The 25,743-nt window shown below is 46.5% G+C and overlaps 1 long non-coding RNA gene across 1 annotated transcript in view; it reads left to right on the top strand.

Moving 5' to 3' along the window:
• Nucleotides 1-3,161, top strand: part of LOC134911619 (uncharacterized) — a 49,216-nt gene extending 46,055 nt beyond the window's left edge. The window contains exons 3-4 of the long non-coding RNA XR_010176715.1: nt 792-856; nt 2,724-3,161. This is a non-coding gene — a long non-coding RNA (uncharacterized LOC134911619). The remainder of the gene's footprint in view (nt 1-791; nt 857-2,723) is intronic.
• Nucleotides 3,162-25,743: the final 22,582 nt, after the last annotated feature.

Below are 25,743 nucleotides of genomic sequence, written 5' to 3'. Positions count from 1 at the left end.
CCGCACCAATTGAATAGCAAAAAATGTGTGTGTACATAGGGGCGCGGGGGAGGGGGGGAAGCCATCGCGTGAGCTTGCTCCGGGAGCCATGGCTCCACGCTACACCTCTGCTCCTACCAGTGATGTACGGTGGGGTGAGGCAGATGAGGCAGAGCCTTTCCTGTAATATGAACGTTTAAGTCAGAGTTTTGACTGTATAAAGTATGTGAAAAATACAAAGAATTTGTTTGAAATATGTTCTTTATGTTATTCTAATAATTTTTATAGCCAAAACTCTGGAGTAAAAAGTCTATGGCAGGTGAGGTAGTGCCGTGGCTATGCAAATTAGCCCAGGAATGAAGGTGTTTGTGGGTAATACAGTGCATGTGACCTGTTTTGACCAAAATATATTTAGAGTCGATTTTGTTGATGGGTGATCGATGTTTGTTCGATTTTATTGATTTTTATTTTTTTTGGTGGGGGGATAGATTTTTGATGAATAGAACACTTTTAGTAAAATAGAACTCACATCACACAGCAATTTTTTAAATAACTCAAAATCAACTTTTAGTAAATAAGCTATTTGGAATAGAAACACTTTAGTCAATTTTGTGGTTCTATTCCGGTCGATTTTAAATAAAACCAATATTGACTTTTTAACAAATATACCCCAAATAGTTTTAGATTAAGAAGATACATTTGTAATTGAAGTTTTTTTTTTTAGTTAACAAAAATTATGTGTATTCCACAAGATAAGTTTGATCAATGTATCAAAATAGGCCACAGAAACATTTTTTAAAATCTCCCAACAGCTGCACCTTTGAGGCGGAAGGCTCATTCAAAAAGGACCAAGCCACGTGTGGAAGACGATGTTGCCGTAAGTCCTGTAAAAAAGAGAATGAGAAAATCTGTGCTTAAATTAGTATCTGGTTTAGTAACCATCCCTAAAGTTACGTAACATTAATGACAGTATCGTGACATTTAGTCACATAACCTTTTACCCATGTCATGCGGCCTAAATAATATCAGTTATATATTTAGAAATGCTTACTTCATACAATTACAAAACAATGATATGTAGTCTATGAAGTGTATTTAATTCCTGTCGGATCCTCTCCGACGGAGAGGATCCGACAGTTCAGTATTCAATTTGCGGGCATTTCCGACAGGTTTTGCCCGTTTTCGACAATGCTGAGACGACTTTTTTTTAAGTCGGATCAGCATTGTCAAAAACGGGCAAAACACTTGTTGGAAATGGTCGCAAATTCGACAAAATATGTGGATCCGCGGCTAATCAGCCGAACCATGTGATTTTCGAGAAGTCAGAATTTCCGACAAGTTGGAAAAACGGCAACTAAGTTGAATAGGTCAAATCCTGATTCGACCTAAGTAAGTCGAAAAGTGCCGTCATTCCGACTTGACGCCAATTCCGACTAGAATTGAATAGACCCCTAAATTGTTATTGCTGTTGGACTAACCACAATTTAAAAAAAAAAAAATTATATTGTGGGGCGTCAAAACGGAGGGGGGGGGGGGGGCAGGGGGCAGCATGCCCCCCAAAAAACATGCAAAAGGTGCAGGCGCCGGGGAGGGGGAGCGCTTACCTCCAGATCCCTGTTGTGACTCCTGCTTTAAAAGTCTGCAGCCGGCGCCGCAACGTGCTGCCTCCTGTCGTGTCCTAGCCGGTTCTTCACTGATGCATTACTGGGTGGAGTCAGGGATGTCCCAGGAGGCTTAGCATGGCCACGCCTCCTCCCAGTAATGCATCCCTGAAGAGTGAAGAGCCAGCTAGGACAGGACATGGGGCAACAAGTTGCGGTGCCGGCGGCAGCCTTTTTAAAGTAGGAGTCTCTCCTCGGGGAGATAAGTGCTCCCCGCACAGGGGAGGGGGTGAATCGGGGGGGGGGGGGGAGCGCCAAAATGTATTTTTTTACTATGCACCCACCACCATCACCACAAAACATTCTGGTGCCCCTGACAGTGGGCATTTTTAAATTTAAGTATGATTACTTACCAATACTTTCTATTATTAAGGTCCTTCATGTTCACTTCCACAAACACCACTTGTCCTTCATGAAGAACAAAATCAACAGGTGATAATATTAAATCCAGTGGATCCAGTCCAAGTGTAACTGTGGACAGCCAGCAGGGCTGTTACTAGACAATTTGGCTCCCAGTGCGAACATTAAAAAAATGTGCCCACCCCCCACATAGACATTCTAAAATGCGTCCCCCATAGACATTTTAAAAAATAATTTTATGCATGGCCTGGTTAAAATGGGCATGCCCTCGCTAAAATGTGCGTGGTCTTGCAGGAAAAGACTACTTTACACCCCAGTTTTTGAAGTAAAAAGAAGTGGAAGCGCTGGTGGATTATATCAGTAACAAATCACATAGGATAGAACATTATGAAAGTTTCATAAAACATTAAAAGAACAATATAAAAATAGTCAACAATGATAAATTAGTTATACCCCTTTTACATCACATCGCCAAAATAAACCGTATTGTTGCCAGGTCGACCTGGGTTGAGGTGCAGTGTGAAAGCTCCAAAGTGAAATAACCCAGGTCGAGGAATTTTAACCCAGGATTAAAGCAGTGTTAAACACAGGTCGGACCCGTGTCGATGTGCAGTGTGAAAGGGTCTAACCTGGTTATTCAACCCGGAACCCAAAAAAAGGTACTAATTGTATGTTCCTGTGTCTTCTTTTGTTTCCTTTTGACACCTCATCTTTATGAGCCAGAAAAAGTCATGCGCATGGGACGTACTTGGACGTTCCAACATGACAATGATCCAAAACACAAGGCCAAGTCAACCTGTCATTGGCTACAGCAGAATAAAGTGAAGGTTCTGGAGTGGCCATCTCAGTCTCCTGACCTCAATATCATTGAGCCTCCCTGGGGACATCTCAAACATGCAGTTCATGCAAGACAGCCCAAGAATTTACAGGAACTGGAAGCTCTTTGCCAAGAAGAATGGGCAGCTTTACCATCTGAGTAAATAAAGAGCCTCATCCACAACTACCACAAAAGACTTCAAGCTGTCATTGATGTTAAAGGGGACAATACACGGTATTAAGAACTGGGGTATGTAAACTTTTGATCAGGGTCATTTGGGTAGTTTCTGTTGTCATTATGACTTAAAAAGAGTAAACACAGTTGTTTGACAATAAATGGCTTCACCCAACCACTAACCATGAGTGAAAGAAAAGTTTGTGAGTTATCATTCATATTCTCTGACAAATGGCCAGAAAATCACAAATTCTGCTAGGGTATATATATATATATATATATAAAATATTACTATATAGTATACAAACACAGCACTGTGTCTGATTGCTGTGTGCTGCAGATGATACTGTCACCTCACCTGCAGCACGGCAGTTAGACACAGTTCAGTGTTTGTATACTAATGTGTGATATATATATATATATATATTCTATGCCAGCCAGGCATCTCAGCACATCTCCACCCGCAGCTGCTGGGGTTAGTAGCGGTAGGGGCATCCGGGCGGCGCCACACAATGCAGAGCCCCCATCTGCCAGCCAGAGCCTCACTCACTGCTGCGGCGCCACTGAGGAAGGAGCTGAGAGTAAAATGGCGCCGCCTTACTCTCAGCTCCAGCACGTCACAGACATCCCAGCGGCCGCGGCGGTGAGAAAACAGTTGAAATCCCGCGAGAGTTCCTGACTGCAGGAACTCCTCGGCAGGGAAGTGCTGGCTGGCCGTGGATGTGTACTTGTGAAATCGGAGACACTGCGCTGTGGAATCATGCTGTGCTCCGATTTCACTAGTGATGCTACATGTGCAATTAGTGGGAGAGTGTGGGGGCCTATGATGTGTGGGGGCACTGGGACGACCGACCCCTGTTGCCGCTTGTTGGATCCGGCCCTGCCCAATGTATTTCCAATCGCGGTGCATGTGTCATTGTACATGAGCATACTGGCTGCACCAGCTTTGCCACGACTAGGACACTTGACCGCAAAGCTGAGTGCGCCTACATCTGTATGACATAATCTATGTGATGTGTTTTTTATCATAATCAGATTAACGCACTCACAATAAAATAATATTGTTGGTTTGGGTTATAAAGTGATATCAATGATACTTATTATTTCTCTATTATAAAAGTGTACATGGTATAACGAACAAACTTTTGGGTTTGAAAAATAAATTAAAATGACACAACACATATGTTGTTTGGTTTGTGTATACATTAAAACCCCAAATTTTTTAGTGACCATAATATTATCCCAGTACATCCCAAGGGCATTTTGAATTTTGCGCTATAATAAAAATATATTTTGTATACATTATTTGGGGATCAGTGTGTAATCCCGGTGGCTGGGATCCCGGCGGTCATGATACTGACGTCGGGATCCCAGTCATTAGAATGTTGGCGGTGGGGGAAAGGGGGTGGGGAGGGGCGAGCGCAACAAGCCCTTTGCAGGCTCGCTGCACTTGCTACGCTGCGGGCTCATTGGCGAGCTTAGTTCGCCACAGGTTCTATTCTCCCTCTATGGGTGTCGTCTATGGGTGTCATGGACACCCATAGTGGGGTAATCGCCTACCTCGCCAGTATTCCGGTGGCGGTATGGTGCCCCTGACGGGATCCTGGCGGTGGTGTTGTGACAGCTGGGATCCCATCCATCGGTATGCTCACCTTATACCATTATTTGTAATGTTTACATGTAAGGCATATAGGCAGGGCCGGCCCGACCGTCACAATGAGTATGCGGCCGAGTAGGGCTCCACAGTGAGGTGAGCACTGGGGAGACAGCACCGGAGACAGCTGGCAGCCAGTCAGGCAGTGGCAGGGTCCCGGGGATTCCCGGGGATTATGGTCCTGGAGTAGCAGACGGGAGAGAGCACTCCATGATACAGGTGTTGGAGGAGGATGGAGGCAGGCAGTAGCTTGGAGAGCTATTCGATGCCCAGCTGTAGCTGCCACAGGCAGTGAGGGAGAGAGCCGCCCAGGATAGGCTCTTATGGGCCCTACACACTAATAGATTTTAATAAACAATATGAATGTTCTCGTTCATTAATTTACGAGAACTCATTCATATCGTGCAGTGTGTAGGCACCAACGATTAACAATGCACGGCCCCGCGCTCGTTCATCGTTGGTGCCCAGTCGCTTATGCATGCAGGCCAATATGGATGAGATTGTCCATATTTGCATGCACTTCTATGGAGCCGGGTGACGGGGGGAGTGAAGAAACTTCACTCCCCCCATCACTGCTGCCTTGCCGCTGGGTCGCCCGTCGGGCAGCTCGGCAGCGGATCGCCAAATGTGTAGGGGCCTTTACACCTGCCCGCAGCCCTCCCCACCTATTCGGTGGGGCTTCCAGCAGGGGATGTGAGATTCAGCACATCCTCTGGATCACTGATGAGAGTGATTATGAATAAAGGTTAGGAATAGGAACAATGTTGCTTTAAGGGTGCAGAACAATCAAAATAGATACATTGACATTCCTGTTCCAGAACAAAAAATTAAGTTCTTACACAGCAATTCTTAACCAGTTAACTGACAATTTTTCCCCCAAAAAAACGCTCAGAAACTGTTGGGTTTTTTTTTAATAAGTGAATTAGGTGAAGGACATGAATTTAACTTTACCCAAAATGATTTTAGTTAAAAAATTATTTATTTATTTTTTAACATTTTTATTTGTAATTTTTTATCAAACATCGGAACATTGGTCGATAAGATCGGTGACAGCTGCTAGGTACACAGGGGGAATCTGGGGGTGGCTTAGGGGGGGGGGGGGGGGTTGTTTTAGTTTTACACTTTCCCAGCGGCTGCCATTGTCTGGGGGGGGGGGGAGGGGGGGGGGAGGTCCTGCACATCTGACCGATCATAAATGATCGGCAGCATGGCAACACTGAGGGGAGGGTGCAGGAAGGCAGAGAGACCTTCGGTCCCTCTGACAGCAGCAGCAGAGGGAAGTTTTCCCTTCCCTGCTGCTGCTAACACTGTTTTTTTGACTGGTCACAACCTGCGCGACCAGGTCAGATAAATCACTGCCTGGTGTGGTTGCATCTGATGCGACCATGCCAGGCAAGTGGTTAAGTGATGTATCGACGCTGCTTTAAGTGCACATAAAAAGAGAGTAATTTATATGTGTTAAATTGTCTTTACCACATCAAAATAGAGCATGCTTGCACATAATCCCATAGGTATGTGGAGATCAGAAAGATACATGCAATACATTTAACATGGTATCCGATTTTTTAGGTCGACACTCATTAGGTTGACCATTATTGGTCGACATGCATTAGGTCGACATGGTCACTAGGTCGATGTGGCAAAGGTCGACACATGAAGCAGTCGACGTGAGTTCATACTTTACGATCCACGCAGACTACGATTGGGAATAGTAACCTGTGCAGAGCGCAGCACCTTGCCTGAAGCTAGGGGACATGGTGCACTAATTGGGATTCCCGGTCACTTTACGAAGAAAATGACACCAATTTTTTTTTTTTACTTATGTCGACCTTTTCCCATGTCGACCTTTTCCCTTGACGACCTAATGACCGTGTAGACCTAGTCACTGTCGACCAATAGTGGTTGACCTAATGACTATCGACCTAGTTACTGTCGACCCAACGTATCATACCCATTCACCACACATGTCTAAAATCAGTATAACATGCTTGTACATGTCGGTATTTTGACCTGTCGGCATTTTACATGTCGGTATTTTGACCTTGTCGGTATTTTAAATGTCGGTATTTTGTCCATGTCGGAATTTTGACCTTGTCGGGATTTTGACCATCGGTCAATTGGTGTCGGGATTTTGAACGTCGGGATTTTGATTGGAGGTAAACTGACTGCATCCCGCTGGTGGATATGCATAATTGCTGCCAGTCAAAGGCTCCAAACCATCTCTCACCTCATATAAGTTCAGGAGATATGTGCAGTTCAACCTAAATAGCTGAACCACCTCTTGTTCATAAAGGAAGTCCATGTCTAACCGTGCTCTGTAGGCATGCCTGGCCTGTAGCCTAATAGGGATCTGATGATGTTCCTGCGCCTTCCTCCTGCGCAACTCCTCCAAAGATATGAGATGACTCACATACAGTTCAATATCACAATGAAAAAACACTATTCCTACACCCACACAGGTGCAATGACTGTAGATGTGGTTTATATAGGGGTGGTATTGGTGATTATGGTGTTCTGTGGTTTTTTTTTTTTTTTTTGCTCAGATGTTAATTTTTATTTCATGTGAGACTAAACTCGCCTATCTGAACCTGGGCCCTCATTCCGAGTTGTTTGCTCGGTATTTTTCTTCGCATCGCAGTGATTTTCCGCTTATTGCGCATGCGCAATGTTCGCACTGCAACTGCGCCAAGTAAATTTGCTAAGAAGTTTGGTATTTTACTCACGGTATTACAAGGTTTTTTCTTCGTTCTGGTGATCGTAATGTGATTGACTGGAAGTGGGTGTTTCTGGGCGGAAACTGGCCGTTTTATGGGAGTGTGTGAAAAAACGCTGCAGTTTCTGGGAAAAACACGGGAGTGGCTGGAGAAACGGGGGAGTGTCTGGGCGAACGCTGGGTGTGTTTGTGACGTCAAACCAGGAACGAAACTGACTGAACTGATCGCAGTGGCAGAGTAAGTGTCGAGCTACTCAGAAACTGCTAAGAAATTTCTATTCGCAATTTAGAGAATCTTTCGTTCGCAATTTTGCTAAGCTAAGATTCACTCCCAGTAGGCGGCGGCTTAGCGTGTGCAATGCTGCTAAAAGCAGCTTGCGAGCGAACAACTCGGAATGAGGGCCCTGGTCTATTGTTTTTGCAATTTTTGGTAAAATTTGAGGTGCGAGTTATGGACTCGCACTCTATTACATTTGCATACCTCCCAACATTTGAGCTAGGGACAGAGGGACATCCGCGCGGCGCAGCGGCGGACGATTTTGAAAAGGGGCGTGACCTGCAAAAGGGGACGTGGTGTCGCAGGAGGGCCTCGATCGTGAGCCACGCTCCCCGAATCTGTCACTGAGGGGGCATGCCCAGCGCTCTGTGAGCTGCTGGCATGCCCCCTCTCCCTCTGTCTCAGTGAATAGACGCTGTGCACATGCACCAGATAGCCTGGAGGGAGCACGGTGGGGTCATCACAAAATATTCCAATTTTTAGTATATTTTGGTTTTTAGAATAACAGATATGGGAGACTCATCCTGTATAACCTGCCTCCATATCTGTTTTTCGCTCCTGGGGGTAAGCTTAGCTTTACAGAGCTTAACTGATTATGTAATATCACTGTCCCAATAGAGATGTATGGAGATGGTGGTATCTGACATCAAATCTTTAATAAATAAACCCAATCCCAAAATAACACTTATCCAATAAAAACTGACATTGTGCCTAAATTTAGGTCTTGATTCAGTAAATAGGCCTCCTAGTAGGACTGGAAACAGGGCTCGATGCTGCCCTGCCCATAACCTGTAATGTCATGATGCCATACCTAGTAGGGCCACTGGCTGCTTAGGATGCTTTGTGTAGCTCCACAGTCTGCAGGATGCCTGCCTGGAGTGTCCAAGGGATGAAGGATGTAATTGGGAGCTTAATGCTGTCCACAGTAGGTGGGGGTAACTATTGCTATCTGTATTATATGGCAGTCTCTAATTCTGTCTGTGATATATGGCAGTTACTAATGCTTTCTGTAGTATATAGTGGTCACTAGTGCTTTATGTGGTATATGAGAGTAACTATTGCTGTCTGTATTATATGGCGGCAACTAATGCTGTCTGTACCATATTGTTAACTCTAACAATGTCTGTACCAAATTGTGGTCACTAATGCTGTCTGTAATATATGGTGGTCACTAATGCTGTCTGTAATATATGGTGGTCACTAATGCTGTCTGAAGTAAATGTAGGTCACTAATGCTGTTTGTAGTTTATGGTTATTACTAATGCTAGTCACTGGGATGTGGGGGGAGGGGTTCCGTGACGAGTTGGGGGGCCTGGTGCCTAAAGGATATTGTTGCACCTGGGCCCACAGTTCACTTGTTTTTTTTTAACGTCAATAGTTTTTATTAGAGAAAAACAATTTTATGGGGTACAAAAGAAAAAAAAGGAAGGGGGCACATAACATATCACAGCAACACGATATAGGGGGGGGGGGGTGCAGGGGGAGGCACAGGGGAGGGGAGGGGGAGCATCCAGTAACACAATGGTGAAGGTGCTTCGAAACAAATATGGCAGACATAAGAAATAAGAAAGAGAGCAGAGACAAGAGAAATACGGAGGGCAGAAAAAGGAGAGGAGACCGCTTCAAGCGGAAAACAGACAGAGAACATTAGGTTGAAAGAGGGGCTCAGGTGTGGAAACTGTGTAAAAGGAACAGAGATATCGTATTAAAAAGGCATAGTGTGTGGAACAATATAAGTCGAGAGGGATCTGGAGAGGCATAAGGAGAGAAAGGGGACTGAATCAGAAACATAAACATAACCCTACCTCCGATTAAAACCGGTGAAGGAAAGCCCACATTATAATGAGACCAAGGGTACTATTCCGGGAGGGGACCTACAATGCCATCACTCACTAACAGGGTGTTCAGTTAGGCTAAAATGGGCTGTAATGCTGTTAGAAGGGTTGTGGAAGTACTGGGAACCTGGACCAGTGGTGACAAACACCTGCCATGGGGACCAGCGGGTCAGGGGGGAGGAAGTGGTGTTGGAGACAGGGACGTATTCAGTCTCCATGAGGTAGTGGTGGTGCGTTTTGTGAATGACGTTTAGTAGAACCGGGGCAGTAGATTGCTTCCATAACTGAGCGAGATTAGCGCGAGCGGCTATCAAAATATGTCCCAGAACATATCTGCTAGAAGGAGGAGCGAGGGAGGGAAGTAACTGAAGCAACGCTACAATCAGGTCTGGGGTAAGTTGTGTATGGAGAACCTTATTAATCAAATTGAACACCTCGGACCAGTATTGTGTAATTTTCGGGCAGGACCAGAATATGTGGTAGATATGTCCTATTGATCCACAGAGTCTCCAGCATTTGTCGCTGCAAGTAGGCCAAAACCTGTGTAAACGGTCGGGGGTCAAATACAGTCTATGGACTAGTTTAACATGCATTTCAGTGTGGTTTAGGCATAGGGACATGGAGTGGGAGGTCAGGAAAACAGTGCGCCATTCCAGAGATGACAGTGTTCTACCCAGATCAAACTCCCATTTCATCTGAGCAGTAGATTTAGAGGGGGAGATAGGGGTAATCAGTAGCTTGTACCAGAATGAGATATCACCCCTGGATTTATTTAAAGAAAGCCGGGAGAAAAGGGCTTGCGAGGTGGAATCCAGGGTAAGTAAGGTGGTATGGATCGATTTCCACCAGTGCGTGACCTGATAATAGTGGAAAAGTTCCAGAGCAGGAAGGGAGAATTTCTGTTGGAGAGCAGGGATGAAAACATGAACATGAACATGAAAAGTCCATCCAATACATCCCCCAGGTATAGTATGCCCAGCTGTCTCCATTTCGAAAGATTTAGATGGGGGATAATCGCTGAGAGGGTGGTAATGGAGACCTGGGCGATGCAGCAAGCAGGTGACAACAGGACGGCGGGTAGGTTATCCCAAGTTTTAAGCGAGGCTTGAGTGGATGGGAGAAGATGCGGGAGGGCAGGTCGAAGTATCTTGGGAATGCGGAAAAGATCCGCAAGGGGGACCGAATGGGCTTGTGTTTGTTCCAGTTCCACCCAAGATACCAGAGAATCAGTTATAAAATAATGTTTAAGGGAGGCTAACAGGGAAGGTTCCTGGTATAGAGGAATGCTGGGTAAATAGAGGCCCCCTAAGGCTCTTGGTAAAATCATTTTGGAGTGAGCCAATAACGGGGGTTTAGAAGACCAGACATACTTGGTCAATATAGAAGAACAGGTCTAAAGGGCCTTTTTTGGGAAGGTATACGGGATCGTGCGGAACAGGTACATCAGTTTGGGCAGGAGGGACATTTTGAATGCAGCCATACGCCCTAGCCAGGAGACCTCGTATGTCGCCCAAGATTTTGAGAGAGCCTCTAATGTAACTAATAAAGGTGAAAGATTATAGGTGAAGACATCGGGAGTGCGAGTAGGGATACGGATACCTAAGTATGTTATCGAGTTAACCTGCCAGTTATAGGGGAAAGAAGATTGCAGGGTCGAAAGAGCGTGGGAGAGGTTAATGGGCAGGGCGTCAGTCTTAGTGACATTAAGTCTGTAATAGGAGGCTAAACTGAAGGCATGTAAGATAGAGGTCAGGAGAGGGAGAGTGGTGTGAGGGTCAGAAATAAAGAGAAGAACATCGTCCACAAAAAGGCTTAATTTATGGCAGGACGAGCCGAACTGTAGAGCTGGAAAGTGGGGATTGTCACGAATTGTAATAGCCAGGGGTTCAATTGACAAAACGAACATTAGGGGGGAGAGAGGGCATCCCTGCCTGGTGCCATTTGTAATTGGGAAAGGGTCAGATAGGAAACCATTGCTGAACACTCGGGCCGAAGGAGAGCTATATAATGCTAAAATAGAGGATAGGATGCGATCCCTGAATCCAAATCGGAGAAGAACTTCACGCATGTAGGACCAATTAAGTCTATCGAAGGCCTTCTCAGCATCCAATGATAGCAGGAGAAGGCCCTGATCTGTAGAGAGAGAATCAATCAAATTAAAAACTCTGCGTGTAATGTCCGACGCCTGACGGCCCGGGACAAAACCAGTCTGATCCGGGTGTACCAGCAATGGCAGAAAACTGTTCACTCATGACGCAATCAATTTAGCGTATAATTTGATATCGGTATTAAGGAGGGCAATGGGGCGGTAATTGTGTACATAAGCAGGGTCTTTGCCGGGTTTGGGAATAGTGACTATTCGTGCTTCTAGAAGTTCCGCCGGTAAAGTTCCTTGATCAGAGAAATTGTTAAAGAGGTCAGCCAGGTAGGGAGAGAGAACATCAATGAACAAGGCATAGAAATCAGAGACGAACCCATCAGGGCCAGGGGCCTTGTTGCGGGGAGAGGACTTAACGGCTGCAGCAACCTCAGCAGGGGTCCATGGGGCGTTAAGGGCGGACAGTTGCTCTGGATTCAGTGTGGGGAAAGAGAGATCGTCCAGAAAAGAAGAGATGGAGAGAGGGGTGGGTTGAGGGGTAGAGGGGTCAGTCAGTAAATTGTAAAGTTTAGCATAGTAATGTGCAAACTGATTTGTGATGTCTTTAGGATTGAGGACTTTCCGTTTGGAGGGGGAGTAGACAAATTTGATCTTGTTCCTGGCTTGCTGAGCTCGGAGCTTACGGGCCAACATTCTACCAGATTTGTTACCCAGAAGATATAACTTTTGTCTCAATCTATTTAAAGCCGCTTGCGTACGGGCAAGAAGCAGTTTTTGAAATTGGCTACGAACACTGGAGAGTTCCTTCTTGAGGGTTCTAGAGGGAGTGGCCATATTGCGTGACTCAAGATCCAGTAATTCGACCTCCAGTTTTGACTGTAACTGGAGAGCTTGTTTCTTGAGGATGGCACCAGCTTGTATAGTTGCACCACGGGTAACAGCCTTAAAGGCGCACCAGTGGTTAATGACGGAGGTGTCCTGGGGAGAGTTGGTGGCAAGATAAGAGGTAATAGAATCTAGAATCCGTGTTTTGGAGAGAGGATTGCTTAAAAGATAGGGATAGAGACGCCATTGCCTAGGGGGGTTCTGGGGAGCGGAGAGGTTCCATTTCCAGAGAACGGGGGCATGGTCCGACCAAGTGATCGGAAGAATGGCAATGTCCCTAGTTCTCTGGAGAGACCATTTGTCACATAAAATTAAATCAATCCTGGAATAGGAATTGTGTACTGAGGAGAGGAAGGTATATTCCCGCCCTGAGGGGTTATTAATCCTCCAGATATCAAATAGGTCGAACTCCGTGAGTAGATTGCGGAAGGCTAGAGAGGGGCCGGATTGATTCGAGGGTATGGGTCGTTAGAGAGGGCCAGATTTATCCAGTTTTGGATCTAAAACTAAATTGAAATCACCTAGGACAACTAGAGAGCCTTTAAGCGATTTGCGAAGTCGGAGAAACAATTTGCGTAAAAATGGCGTATGGTTAGAGTTAGGGGCGTAGAGGGAAACTAGTGTAACGGGCTTGTCATCCAGGATACCTGTAAGGATTAGGTAGCGGCCACTCTTGTCAGAGATTTGGGAGTGAGGGGTAAAAGAAACATGTTTGCTAAAAAGGATTAGAGATGAGCGCCTGAAATTTTTCGGGTTTTGTGTTTTGGTTTTGGGTTCGGTTCCGCGGCCGTGTTTTGGGTTCGAACGCGTTTTGGCAAAACCTCACCGAATTTTTTTTGTCGGATTCGGGTGTGTTTTGGATTCGGGTGTTTTTTTCAAAAAACACTAAAAAACAGCTTAAATCATAGAATTTGGGGGTCATTTTGATTCCAAAGTATTATTAACCTCAAAAACCATAATTTACACTCATTTTCAGTCTATTCTGAATACCTCACACCTCACAATATTATTTTTAGTCCTAAAATTTGCACCGAGGTCGCTGTGTGAGTAAGATAAGCGACCCTAGTGGCCGACACAAACACCGGGCCCATCTAGGAGTGGCACTGCAGTGTCACGCAGGATGTCCCTTCCAAAAAACCCTCCCCAAACAGCACATGACGCAAAGAAAAAAAGAGGCGCAATGAGGTAGCTGTGTGAGTAAGATTAGCGACCCTAGTGGCCGACACAAACACCGGGCCCATCTAGGAGTGGCACTGCAGTGTCACGCAGGATGGCCCTTCCAAAAAACCCTCCCCAAACAGCACATGACGCAAAGAAAAAAAGAGGCGCAATGAGGTAGCTGTGTGAGTAAGATTAGCGACCCTAGTGGCCGACACAAACACCGGGCCCATCTAGGAGTGGCACTGCAGTGTCACGCAGGATGTCCCTTCCAAATAACCCTCCCCAAACAGCACATGACGCAAAGAAAAAAAGAGGCGCAATGAGGTAGCTGTGTGAGTAAGATTAGCGACCCTAGTGGCCGACACAAACACCGGGCCCATCTAGGAGTGGCACTGCAGTGTCACGCAGGATGTCCCTTCCAAAAAACCCTCCCCAAACAGCACATGACGCAAAGAAAAAAAGAGGCGCAATGAGGTAGCTGACTGTGTGAGTAAGATTAGCGACCCTAGTGGCCGACACAAACACCGGGCCCATTTAGGAGTGGCACTGCAGTGTCACGCAGGATGTCCCTTCCAAAAAACCCTCCCCAATCAGCACATGATGCAAAGAAAAAGAAAAGAAAAAAGAGGTGCAAGATGGAATTGTCCTTGGGCCCTCCCACCCACCCTTATGTTGTATAAACAAAACAGGACATGCACACTTTAACCAACCCATCATTTCAGTGACAGGGTCTGCCACACGACTGTGACTGATATGACGGGTTGGTTTGGACCCCCCCAAAAAAGAAGCAATTAATCTCTCCTTGCACAAACTGGCTCTACAGAGGCAAGATGTCCACCTCATCATCACCCTCCGATATATCACCGTGTACATCCCCCTCCTCACAGATTATCAATTCGTTCCCACTGGAATCCACCATCTCAGCTCCCTGTGTACTTTGTGGAGGCAATTGCTGCTGGTCAATGTCTCCGCGGAGGAATTGATTATAATTCATTTTAATGAACATCATCTTCTCCACATTTTCTGGATGTAACCTCGTACGCCGATTGCTGACAAGGTGAGCGGCGGCACTAAACACTCTTTCGGAGTACACACTTGTGGGAGGGCAACTTAGGTAGAATAAAGCCAGTTTGTGCAAGGGCCTCCAAATTGCCTCTTTTTCCTGCCAGTATAAGTACGGACTGTGTGACGTGCCTACTTGGATGCGGTCACTCATATAATCCTCCACCATTCTATCAATGTTGAGAGAATCATATGCAGTGACAGTAGACGACATGTCCGTAATCGTTGTCAGGTCCTTCAGTCCGGACCAGATGTCAGCATCAGCAGTCGCTCCAGACTGCCCTGCATCACCGCCAGCGGGTGGGCTCGGAATTCTGAGCCTTTTCCTCGCACCCCCAGTTGCGGGAGAATGTGAAGGAGGAGATGTTGACAGGTCGCGTTCCGCTTGACTTGACAATTTTGTCACCAGCAGGTCTTTCAACCCCAGCAGACTTGTGTCTGCCGGAAAGAGAGATCCAAGGTAGGCTTTAAATCTAGGATCGAGCACGGTGGCCAAAATGTAGTGCTCTGATTTCAACAGATTGACCACCCGTGAATCCTTGTTAAGCGAATTAAGGGCTCCATCCACAAGTCCCACATGCCTAGCGGAATCGCTCCGTGTTAGCTCCTCCTTCAATGTCTCCAGCTTCTTCTGCAAAAGCCTGATGAGGGGAATGACCTGACTCAGGCTGGCAGTGTCTGAACTGACTTCACGTGTGGCAAGTTCAAAGGGCATCAGAACCTTGCACAACGTTGAAATCATTCTCCACTGCGCTTGAGACAGGTGCATTCCACCTACTATATCGTGCTCAATTGTATAGGCTTGAATGGCCTTTTGCTGCTCCTCCAACCTCTGAAGCATATAGAGGGTTGAATTCCACCTCGTTACCACTTCTTGCTTCAGATGATGGCAGGGCAGGTTCAGTAGTTTTTGGTGGTGCTCCAGTCTTCTGTACGTGGTGCCTGTACGCCGAAAGTGTCCCGCAATTCTTCTGGCCACCGACAGCATCTCTTGCACGCCCCTGTCGTTTTTTAAAAAATTCTGCACCACCAAATTCAAGGTATGTGCAAAACATGGGACGTGCTGGAATTTGCCCATATTTAATGCACACACAATATTGCTGGCGTTGTCCGATGCCACAAATCCACAGGAGAGTCCAATTGGGGTAAGCCATTCCGCGATGATCTTCCTCAGTTGCCGTAAGAGGTTTTCAGCTGTGTGCGTATTCTGGAAAGCGGTGATACAAAGCGTAGCCTGCCTAGGAAAGAGTTGGCGTTTGCGAGATGCTGCTACTGGTGCCGCCGCTGCTGTTCTTGCGGCGGGAGTCCATACATCTACCCAGTGGGCTGTCACAGTCATATAGTCCTGACCCTGCCCTGCTCCACTTGTCCACATGTCCGTGGTTAAGTGGACATTGGGTACAACTGCATTTTTTAGGACACTGGTGAGTCTTTTTCTGACGTCCGTGTACATTCTCGGTATCGCCTGCCTAGAGAAGTGGAACCTAGATGGTATTTGGTAACGGGGGCACACTGCCTCAATAAATTGTCTAGTTCCCTGTGAACTAACGGCGGATACCGGACGCACGTCTAACACCAACATAGTTGTCAAGGCCTCAGTTATCCGCTTTGCAGTAGGATGACTGCTGTGATATTTCATCTTCCTCGCAAAGGACTGTTGAACAGTCAATTGCTTACTGGAAGTAGTACAAGTGGGCTTACGACTTCCCCTCTGGGATGACCATCGACTCCCAGCGGCAACAACAGCAGCGCCAGCAGCAGTAGGCGTTACACGCAAGGATGCATCGGAGGAATCCCAGGCAGGAGAGGACTCGTCAGAATTGCCAGTGACATGGCCTGCAGGACTATTGGCATTCCTGGGGAAGGAGGAAATTGACACTGAGGGAGTTGGTGGGGTGGTTTGCGTGAGCTTGGTTACAAGAGGAAGGGATTTACTGGTCAGTGGACTGCTTCCGCTGTCACCCAAAGTTTTTGAACTTGTCACTGACTTATTATGAATGCGCTGCAGGTGACGTATAAGGGAGGATGATCCGAGGTGGTTAACGTCCTTACCCCTACTTATTACAGCTTGACAAAGGGAACACACGGCTTGACACCTGTTGTCCGCATTTCTGGTGAAATACCTCCACACCGAAGAGCTGATTTTTTTGGTATTTTCACCTGGCATGTCAACGGCCATATTCCTCCCACGGACAACAGGTGTCTCCCCGGGTGCCTGACTTAAACAAACCACCTCACCATCAGAATCCTCCTGGTCAATTTCCTCCCCAGCGCCAGCAACACCCATATCCTCCTCATCCTGGTGTACTTCAACACTGACATCTTCAATCTGACTATCAGGAACTGGACTGCGGGTGCTCCTTCCAGCACTTGCAGGGGGCGTGCAAATGGTGGAAGGCGCATGCTCTTCACGTCCAGTGTTGGGAAGGTCAGGCATCGCAACCGACACAATTGGACTCTCCTTGTGGATTTGGGATTTCGAAGAATGCACAGTTCTTTGCTGTGCTGCTTTTGCCAGCTTGAGTCTTTTCATTTTTCTAGCTAGAGGCTGAGTGCTTCCATCCTCATGTGAAGCTGAACCACTAGCCATGAACATAGGCCAGGGCCTCAGCCGTTCCTTGCCACTCCGTGTCGTAAATGGCATATTGGCAAGTTTACGCTTCTCCTCCGACAATTTTATTTTAGGTTTTGGAGTCCTTTTTTTTCTGATATTTGGTGTTTTGGATTTGACATGCTCTGTACTATGACATTGGGCATCGGCCTTGGCAGACGACGTTGCTGGCATTTCATCGTCTCGGCCATGACTAGTGGCAGCAGCTTCAGCACGAGGTGGAAGTGGATCTTGATCTTTCCCTAATTTTGGAACCTCAACATTTTTGTTCTCCATATTTTAATAGGCACAACTAAAAGGCACCTCAGGTAAACAATGGAGATGGATACTAGTATACAATTATGGACTGCCTGCCGAGTGCAGACACAGAGGTAGCCACAGCCGTGAACTACCGTACTGTACTGTGTCTGCTGCTAATATAGACTGGTTGATAAAGAGATAGTATACTCGTAACTAGTATGTATGTATAAAGAAAGAAAAAAAAACCACGGTTAGGTGGTATATACAATTATGGACGGGCTGCCGAGTGCCGACACAGAGGTAGCCACAGCCGTGAACTACCGCACTGTACTGTGTCTGCTGCTAATATAGACTGGTTGATAAAGAGATAGTATACTCGTAACTAGTATGTATGTATAAAGAAAGAAAAAAAAACCACGGTTAGGTGGTATATACAATTATGGACGGGCTGCCGAGTGCCGACACAGAGGTAGCCACAGCCGTGAACTACCGCACTGTACTGTGTCTGCTGCTAATATAGACTGGTTGATAAAGAGATAGTATACTCGTAACTAGTATGACTATAAAGAAAGAAAAAAAAACCACGGTTAGGTGGTATATACAATTATGGACGGGCTGCCGAGTGCCGACACAGAGGTAGCCACAGCCGTGAACTACCGCACTGTACTGTGTCTGCTGCTAATATATAGACTGGTTGATAAAGAGATAGTATACTCGTAACTAGTATGTATGTATAAAGAAAGAAAGAAAAACCACGGTTAGGTGGTATATACAATTATGGACGGGCTGCCGAGTGCCGACACAGAGGTAGCCACAGCCGTGAACTACCGCACTGTACTGTGTCTGCTGCTAATATATAGACTGGTTGATAAAGAGATAGTATACTCGTAACTAGTATGTATGTATAAAGAAAGAAAGAAAAACCACGGTTAGGTGGTATATACAATTATGGACGGGCTGCCGAGTGCCGACACAGAGGTAGCCACAGCCGTGAACTACCGCACTGTACTGTGTCTGCTGCTAATATAGACTGGTTGATAAAGAGATAGTATACTCGTAACTAGTATGTATGTATAAAGAAAGAAAAAAAAACCACGGTTAGGTGGTATATACAATTATGGACGGGCTGCCGAGTGCCGACACAGAGGTAGCCACAGCCGTGAACTACCGCACTGTACTGTGTCTGCTGCTAATATATAGACTGGTTGATAAAGAGATAGTATACTCGTAACTAGTATGTATGTATAAAGAAAGAAAAAAAAAACCACGGTTAGGTGGTATATACAATTATGGACGGGCTGCCGAGTGCCGACACAGAGGTAGCCACAGCCGTGAACTACCGCACTGTACTGTGTCTGCTGCTAATATATAGACTGGTTGATAAAGAGATAGTATACTCGTAACTAGTATGTATGTATAAAGAAAGAAAGAAAAACCACGGTTAGGTGGTATATACAATTATGGACGGGCTGCCGAGTGCCGACACAGAGGTAGCCACAGCCGTGAACTACCGCACTGTACTGTGTCTGCTGCTAATATAGACTGGTTGATAAAGAGATAGTATACTCGTAACTAGTATGTATGTATAAAGAAAGAAAAAAAAACCACGGTTAGGTGGTATATACAATTATGGACGGGCTGCCGAGTGCCGACACAGAGGTAGCCACAGCCGTGAACTACCGCACTGTACTGTGTCTGCTGCTAATATAGACTGGTTGATAAAGAGATAGTATACTCGTAACTAGTATGACTATAAAGAAAGAAAAAAAAACCACGGTTAGGTGGTATATACAATTATGGACGGGCTGCCGAGTGCCGACACAGAGGTAGCCACAGCCGTGAACTACCGCACTGTACTGTGTCTGCTGCTAATATAGACTGGTTGATAAAGAGATAGTATACTACTAATATTATATATACTGGTGGTCAGGTCACTGGTCACTAGTCACACTGGCAGTGGCACTCCTGCAGCAAAAGTGTGCACTGTTTAATTTTAATATAATATTATGTACTCCTGGCTCCTGCTATAACCTATAACTGGCACTGCAGTGCTCCCCAGTCTCCCCCACAATTATAAGCTGTGTGAGCTGAGCACAGTCAGATATATATATACATTGATGCAGCACACTGGGCTGAGCAGTGCACACAGATATGGTATGTGACTGAGTCACTGTGTGTATCGTTTTTTTCAGGCAGAGAACGGATATATTAAATAAAACAAACAACTGCACTGTCTGGTGGTCACTGTGGTCGTCAGTCACTAAACTCTGCACTCTCTTCTACAGTATCACAGCCTCAGGTCAATCTCTCTCTCTCTCTCTCAACCCTAATCTAAATGGAGAGGACGCCAGCCACGTCCTCTCCCTATCAATCTCAATGCACGTGTGAAAATGGCGGCGACGCGCGGCTCCTTATATAGAATCCGAGTCTCGCGAGAATCCGACAGCGTCATGATGACGTTCGGGCGCGCTCGGGTTAACCGAGCAAGGCGGGAGGATCCGAGTCTGCTCGGACCCGTGAAAAAAACATGAAGTTCGTGCGGGTTCGGATTCAGAGAAACCGAACCCGCTCATCTCTAAAAAGGATAGCTACCCCATTACGTTTAAACGGCCGATCGCGTAGTATCCCACTGGGAAATAATTATCTTTAAACAGCGGGGGGTTAGCGGATGAGAAATGAGTTTCTTGGAGCGCGACTATGTCTGCTCTTTGTTGGCGGAAAAATGAGAGGGCCAGTCTGCGTTTGTTGGGCGAGTTCAGACCCTTAACATTAAGAGAGAGGAGGTTAACCATTAAAAATACAAGGCAAGGGTGAGAGACAAATATCTATACTGGGCATCATAGTTACTATTGAAATAGAGATCAGAGTACCACAGGAAGAGGAAAGAAACCATGGAACTAGAGCTCGGGGGGAAGAGAGACAGGAGGGGGTGCAGGGAGGACAGAATAAACTGGGAGAAGGTGGGTAGACAAAAAAAAAAAGGTCCGGTACATTGGACCTGCATGACTACTGCAGGGGAGGAAAACAACTTGCAGTAGTATAGAAAAAAGTCGGGGACGGGCCGGCAGAGCAGGCACCGCCACTCAGGTACAACAATTTAAAGAGAGAGTAAGAATATGTTAAACTGGCCTTACGACGGAGTAGGTAATAGCATAGGGGACACCACATATAAACAACTAGGAATAATTCCAGCAGGGCATAGTTCCCTCGGCAGTCGGAACAAACCTAAACAACAACAGATAACCAGTATATGATAACAGATACATCGTAACAAGTGAAAGAGCAATCTGTAACAGATAGACCAGGAGAAATAACATAGCGCAAAACGGGTACAACAAATGCTAACGACTTCCCCTCACGGCAGGGGGGAAGGAGTCTATAGGTTCACAGAGTCAGAATCAGAAAGGAACGGTGAGAGACCCGGTGCTGTGACCAGATGGCTCAGGTGTTAGACCATTCCTGTCGAATTGAGGACGGACGGGATGGAGCAGATGACTTCTGAACAGTAATGTCCCAATCCAAGAGCAACTTGACTCCTGCATCGAGGGAGGAGATGATGTAAGTAGAGTCCTCATAGGCAACAATCAGTTTGACCGGAAATCCCCAGCGGTAATGGATATCGTGGGATCTGAGCGCCAGAGTAATAGGTGTAAGGGCACGCCTCTTCGCAATGGTGGCAGCAGAGAAATTCTGGAATATTTGAAGGCCGCCCAGGGTATCTGAATTCTTGGATTCTCTGGCAGCTCTCATGATGCGCTCTTTGACTGTAAAGAAATGTACATGTCAGCTAACTTAGACCGGAATTGGTCCATCTCCTGTTGTTGACGATCGTGGGAGGTGATCAGCTCGTTATGGGAGGCGACCAGTTCTTCCACCTTACGTTCCAAGTGGTCGGTCCTGTCCCCAATTGCCACCAGCTCGGTTTTGACTTCACGAACAGCCGAGGTCAGGTCCTTAGAAAGTTCCGATTTAAAGGCGGAGAGAATCTGGCAAAGAGATTTCACAGTCAGGGGTGCATCAGAATCGCAATCAACTCCAGAGACCGTGAGCATGGATGGCAGACCAGTCGGCAGCACAAGAACTGGCACAGTGGGCGGGGGGGGGATGCTTTATAGAGGGGAGATTTGGAGAGGTTTCGGAGGGGGAAAGGAGATTTTGGAGGGCGCTGGGTCTTTGTTCTTTTTGGGAGGCATCGTTCATCAGTAGAGATGGAGGCAGTAGAGAGTGAACGAGCGCCTAAACTCCGCCGGGTCCGGTCAAAGGTGAAACGTGAAACAGGTATACTCAGTCACATTAGGTCAGGGACATGTCGAATAGGCAAACATGAGTGGCGGTGGAAGCATAGGACAAACACTCACATTATGGAGAGCTTGCAATCTCTTGCTGTAGCGCCGCAGCTGCAGCCCTGGCGACAGATTCCGTGTAGGCGGCCACACCTCCCCCCGGGCCCTCTCAGCCGGCGACGGCTACGGGACACCTCCCCCCGGGCCCTCTCAGCCGGCGCACCCCACCTCAGCAGCTAGGTATAGAAACCCTAATCCGTGGCTTCCAAGTCTCAAGGGGCCGGAGGAAAACCCGTGGGCACAGGAGGCTGCAGAAGGGGGTGAATCACAATAAAGCCAGGGGCTCTGGTGCAGCACTTCTTCACTCAGTTACAGCCAGGCCACGCCCCCAGATAACTGATGGTTTAAGAGCACTACTTTGTATTCATACAGCCACACTAGGCTAAGGGGCTATGTATACCAATAAGAATAATAAAGCCTGGAGGGCAGTCAGGGTCCAGCCTCCGACCCAGCTCTCACAGGCTTGCAGCTGCCAGCAGAGCTAGTGCAGGACGATGGTACTTAAGATGGCCACCACAGCTCCCGGTGGCAGGCTCCGTCACTCACCACTGCACACCAGGCGCTCCAGACCCCGCGGGCACATCGGCGGCCACCCGTGGAGGTTCAGGGCTGGAGTCAGGTTGCGAGCTCGAGCGGGTAAGACCCGCGATCCCGTCTCGCCGCGCTCCGGAGCCCAAGTCCCGGGTGCAGAGGAGAATCGAGGCCCCGGCTTCCACAGCACTCTAGGCCGCAACCCGCAGGGACAGATAAATCTGTCCCCCGGCTCCGCGGCGCTCAGGAAACAGGACAGGTGGGTCCCCGGGGATACAAAGGTGCCTGATGGACGGGGCTGGGGCAAAATAGAGCTCGTATCGGGGGTGTAATGAAGGTGTAGTGGAGGAAGCTCTGGAAAGCACGACTTCACTCCATTCCCGCTAGGCCACGCCCCACAGTTCACTAGTTTTGCCACTGCAATGAACGGTGAGAGTTGATGAAGTTGAAACCGTTTGAAGAGCTGGTCTGGAAGGAGGATGCAAAAGGATCCAAAGTGTATCCAGAGGGTCATATAGGGTACTTGCTTGACACGTTTCAGTGTGGAAGGTGCCCACAACTTCCTCAGAAGAATGTAGATACGGATTTGATAACAGATCAATGAAAATGAGCAGCAGCTGCTTTCTGTTTCTAATCCGACCTAGGTATATAAAGGTGAACTAACCACTGTGGTACACTACATGCTTCTGAGTAAGTTGTGGGCACCTTCCATAATGAAACACAAGCGAGTACCCTATAGGACCCTCTGGAGATACTTTGGATCCTTTTGCATCCTTCACTCGGACGTCTAGAAACTTTCTGTGTAACACTGTTTTTTTTTTTGTTTTATTGCATTTGCTATATATGATTTAATAATATATTGGGCTAATAATATTACATATATATTGATCTAATGTGATTCTATTTTCTATTCTGGATTTTTCTGCATTCGTTGGAGACTGACTCCCTCTCTGCTTTGGGTAGCTCTGTTTTGGTCTATTCCCTTTCTATTGTACATTAGCAAAACATGCCTTCATGTAATAAAGTGTAAAAACCAATGAGCCTAATTCAAAGTTGATCACAGCAGCAAATTTGTTAGCAGTTGGGCAAAACCATGGTGGTCATTCCGAGTTGTTCGCTCGCTGCTATTTTTAGCAGAATTGCTAATAGGCTAAAATCCGGTAGTTCTGCGCATGCGTATGCACAGCAGGGCGCACGCGTTAAGCAATTTTACACAAAACTATGCTATTTTACTCACGGGCGAACAAAGCTTCTCAATCGCTCTGCTGATCGTAGTGTGATTGACAGGAAGTGGGTGTTTCTGGGCGAAAACTGGCCGTTTTCAGGGAGTGTGCTAAAAAACGCAGGCGTGCCAGGTAAAAACGCAGGAGTGGCTGGAGAAACGGAGGAGTGGTTGGCCGGACGCTGGGCGTGTTTGTGACGTCAAACCAGGAACTAAACGGACTGAGGTGATCGCAATCTAGGAGTAGGTCTGGAGCTACTCAGAAACTGCAAGGAAATACATAATAGCAAAATTGCTAATCTTTCTGCTAAAAGTAGCTAGCGAGCGAACAACTCGGAATGAGGGCCCATAGGGGTAATTCCAAGTTGATCGCAGCAGGAATTTTTTATAGCAATTGGGCAAAACCATGTGCACTGCAGGGGAGGCAGATATAACATGTGCAGAGAGAGTTAGATTTGGGTGGGTTATTTTATTTCTGTGCAGGGTAAATACTGGCTGCTTTATTTTTACACTGCAAATTAGATTGCAGATTGAACACACCCCACCCAAATCTAACTCTCTCTGCACATGTTACATCTGCCCCCCCTGCAGTGCACATGGTTTTGCCCAGTTGCTAACAGAATTCCTGCTGCGATCAACTTGGAATTACCCCCTTTGTTAGCAATTGGGCAAAACCATGTGCACTGCAGGGGGAGGCAGATATAACATGTGCAGAGAGAGTTAGATTTGGGTGTGGTGTGTTCAATCTGCAATCTAAATTGCAGTGTAAAAATAAAGTAGCCAGTATTTACCCTGCACAGAAACAAAATAACCCACCCAAATCTAACTGCACTCTCTGCACATGTTAAATCTGTCCCACCTGCAGTACACATGGTTTTGCCCAATTGCTAAAAAATGTCCTGCTGCGATCAACTTGGAATTACCCCAATGGTTTTGCCCAACTACTAACAAATTTGCTGCTGCGATCAACTCTGAATTACCCCCTATATCTGTAGTATAAGTGCTTATGTTTTAAGGGCATGAAAAAAGAAGCTTGCTGTCATAGGGGGTAATTCAGACCTGATTGCTAGGCTGCGTTTTCGCACAGCGTGCGGTCAGGTCTAAACTGCGCATGTGTAGGCACCACAATGCGCAGGCGCGTTGCATGGGTACAAAGCGGATTGCCGCTCAGCTATGGGTTTGTGCGAAGAATCCATTCTCACGGGCGTTCGCAAGGAGATTGACAGGAAGAGGGCGTTTGTGGGTGGCAACTGACCATTTTAAGGGAGTGTCTGGAAAAACGCAGGCGTGTCCAAGCAATTGCAGGGAGGGTTCCTGACGTCTATTCCGGTCCTGGACAGGCTGATGTGATCGCAGCGGCTGAGTAAGTCCTGTGCTGCACAGAGACTGCACAAGATCTGTTTGTACAGCTCTGCTACACATGCGATCGCACACTTGCACAGCTAAAATACACTCCCCTGTAGGCGGCGACTATCTGATTGCAGCAGTGCAAAAATCGCTTGCTAGCGATCAGGTCTGAATTACCCCCATAGGCTGGATCATAGTGATGAGAACAGAACATAGGATTACAATAACACCTCTTCATGTTTGGAAATGATCTCAAAACTGAACAGAATAAAAAAAACAGACACCTAAATTTATGTTGAAACATTATTTACTTTTCATTCTGTTTCATCACAATCCAAATCACCCTGAATTAATTGGCTTTTTATTAAGCCTGCAAATGCATTCTCAATGAGTTATATGCTAAACTTTACTTAATACTCTGTGCCTCAGGTAACACAGAGAAATTGGCATGTTTAGCCAGGAGTTGGTAACTAACAATACTGTTCTGCCCAGGGTTGCCTCTTGGGAGTTGAGTCATATTTAATTATTACTCAGTAAGTAGGAATAAGAAAAAACTGGGTGTGTCACTTTAAAAATATCGCAAAATCTATTTGCTTTAGGGAAATGACAACCTCCTTGTTTCTTCTGAAAAAAAATATATATATGATTTGGTGACCTGCCTTTCCTAATTCTGTGTCATGATTAGATACAGAACTGTGCACTGTTACTCATAGTACTGTACTCTGTTACGGCATATGAACTTGGAAGTCAGTAGCCTCTGCAATAAAACGTTA

This window comes from Pseudophryne corroboree, chromosome 4, assembly GCF_028390025.1.
Source record: "Pseudophryne corroboree isolate aPseCor3 chromosome 4, aPseCor3.hap2, whole genome shotgun sequence".
NCBI classification, from domain to species: Eukaryota; Metazoa; Chordata; class Amphibia; order Anura; family Myobatrachidae; genus Pseudophryne; species Pseudophryne corroboree.
This window is presented reverse-complemented; position numbering and strand designations above follow the sequence as displayed.